Raw genomic sequence first — 2,555 nt, 5'->3', positions numbered from 1 at the left:
AAAAAATTAAACGGTGGCTGCTTGTGAACAACAGAAAGTTATGAGCAAATGCAAAAAGTTCTGTAAGCTGTAGAAATACTGACCAATTGAACATGTGCCTTATTATTATCTTTTGCCAAAATCAAATCCCCACTTTATATATTGGTTTTCATTAATGACACAAAAAAATTAAAATACATTTGCATTCCGATGAGATCTAAACAGATATGATATTTATTTAAAATAGGATGAAAAACACAGTTGAGAGCTTTCCCTGACATTGGCTCCTAATGAATAACATGCATCTCAGAGCTCATTTGGGTTTTTGATGTCTTGGGCAGCTGTTTTCTTGAGCAGCAGCTGGCCCCACATTTTAATGAAACCACATGTGGGACACGTCAATGACATTTACACTGCCCAATAATCAATGCGCTAGAGAAGTGAATGGGGCGATAATTGGAGGCTTAAGGACAAATTCTCACAAAATGACTTATCCTAAACTGATTTTGGCAAAATCAAAATGACAATACAAGTAAGAAACTCATATTTGATCACATTACATCTTCAACTGATTGTGTAAGAATAATCTTAATTCAACGCTGTTAAGATCAGAGGCGAAGGTCTTCCATACAGGCTTTGGGAGGGCAATGTATATATGAATGGAGGGAGAGCTCTGTTATGTTATGTCATCAGCAATGGCATGGTATCATTTGAAAAGAAATGACAAAATAAAGCTCTGTGTTGAATACTAACACTATTTTAAACAATTACTTATGATAGTTTAGTAAAGTAATAAATATTGCCTTTAAGGACAGAATTCTAAATTGAGCATAGAGCAAAATGTCTGCTGAAACCTAACTGTTCTGTAAGCGTATGTTTGTGCAGTGGACTAAAATTATTTTTTTTAAATCTCGTAACATATTTCAGGAATCCAGCAGCATAAGTGTGACAGTTGTTGCATGGATGGGTAGGCTTTGCCTGCAAAAATGTCCTATGTAGTCACTTCATGAAAGGTTATGCAACAAAAAGAAAAGCACTGATCATCTTCTGTGGTCCCCTGAGTTTTGAGTTACGTAAATAAATAGTCATCACAATAAAGGCATATTAGGACATACTATTCTTTTCTCATACATATTGCTTAAATAATATTTTTAACACTTCATGGGTTTCCAGTGGCTAAGCTACATCTGATTCTAGGTCAAAAAACAGCTATGTTAATTTTTCATTGATAATTTTCACAAAATGTGCAACCTAACAACCTCAGTATGAGTTTACAGGACATGTGTCACACTGGGTACTGCCAGCTTTTCTTGCCACACCAAACACTACAGACAAAGGGGGGAAAATAATGTCAAAGTAAACTAATTTAATTTCAGTGATTGCAGATGACTTCACTCTTCCCTGTTTTTTGAGTGTTTAGTTTGATGTTTCGTTCAAAAGATTTGAATTTATGTCTACTAACTGAGGAAGAAAGATAAAGCACCTCAGTATTGGACTGTGCATCTCAGTATCTCAGTACATCTCAGCACCAGAGACATTGCTGCTCAGAAATTAGGGTGTAATCAAGTTTCAAACTCTGCTACGCGACAATGTGTGCTACCTTATCAAGAGTACACAAATTCAGTGTACACATTCACAGTGTATGAGGCACTAGCATTAGGATGCTGCACGTTCTTGCTCATAAATCAGGTGGAAAGCCAGCCACACAAAAGCTTTGAAAAATTACATTTCTTTTGAATATTCAGGTAAACAAAATTTTTCTCTCTGTTTGTATTAGTGCAATGAAAGCATGAACACTGGATGAATACATTTAGAGATAAATGTCACTCTACTCTTGCAAAAACTGATTTATCACTAATAATAGAAATTAAGTAGCTTGACCAAAAATAAAAAGCACATGATTAAGTGCAGATTTTTATGGACGAACCAAAAGGGATATAATAATAATAATAATAATCCTTATTTGTAGAGCACTTTTCAAAAACAAGTTACAAAGTGCTTTAACACGTGTAAAGAATAATACAAAAAAACAAAACAAGATAAGAGCATGAAAAATTAATATAAAATTAGTAAAATACAATAAAATAAAAGGGATAAAATAAAGTCAAATAAGATCGGGAAAGGCTCTCCTATAAAAGTATGTTTTAAGAAGGGACTTAAAAGAGTTCACTGACTCAGCCGACCTGATTTCCTCGGGCAGGCTGTTCCAGAGCCTCGGGGCCCTGACAGCAAACGCTCTGTCCCCTTTAGTTTTCAGTCGAGACTCTGGAACAGACAACAGACCTCTGCCCGAGGATCTCAAGGTACGTGCTGGTGCGTATGGGACTAAAAGTTCAGAAATATAACAAGGCGAGAGGCCATGAAGAGCTTTAAAAGTGATCAATAGAATTTTAAAGTCAATTCTAAAACATACTGGGAGCCAGTGTAATGAAGCTAAAATAGGAGTAATGTGGTCATATTTCTTTGTTCTGGTTAAAAGCCTGGCAGTTGAGTTCTGGACAGTCTGGAGTCGATCAATAGATTTTTGGGTTAAACAGGTGAAAAGGCTGTTGCAATAATCCAGGCGTGATGAGATG

This window comes from Micropterus dolomieu, linkage group LG13, assembly GCF_021292245.1.
Source record: "Micropterus dolomieu isolate WLL.071019.BEF.003 ecotype Adirondacks linkage group LG13, ASM2129224v1, whole genome shotgun sequence".
Classification (NCBI taxonomy): domain Eukaryota; kingdom Metazoa; phylum Chordata; class Actinopteri; order Centrarchiformes; family Centrarchidae; genus Micropterus; species Micropterus dolomieu.
The sequence above is the reverse complement of the archived record's forward strand: the minus strand, read 5'-3'. Positions refer to the sequence as shown.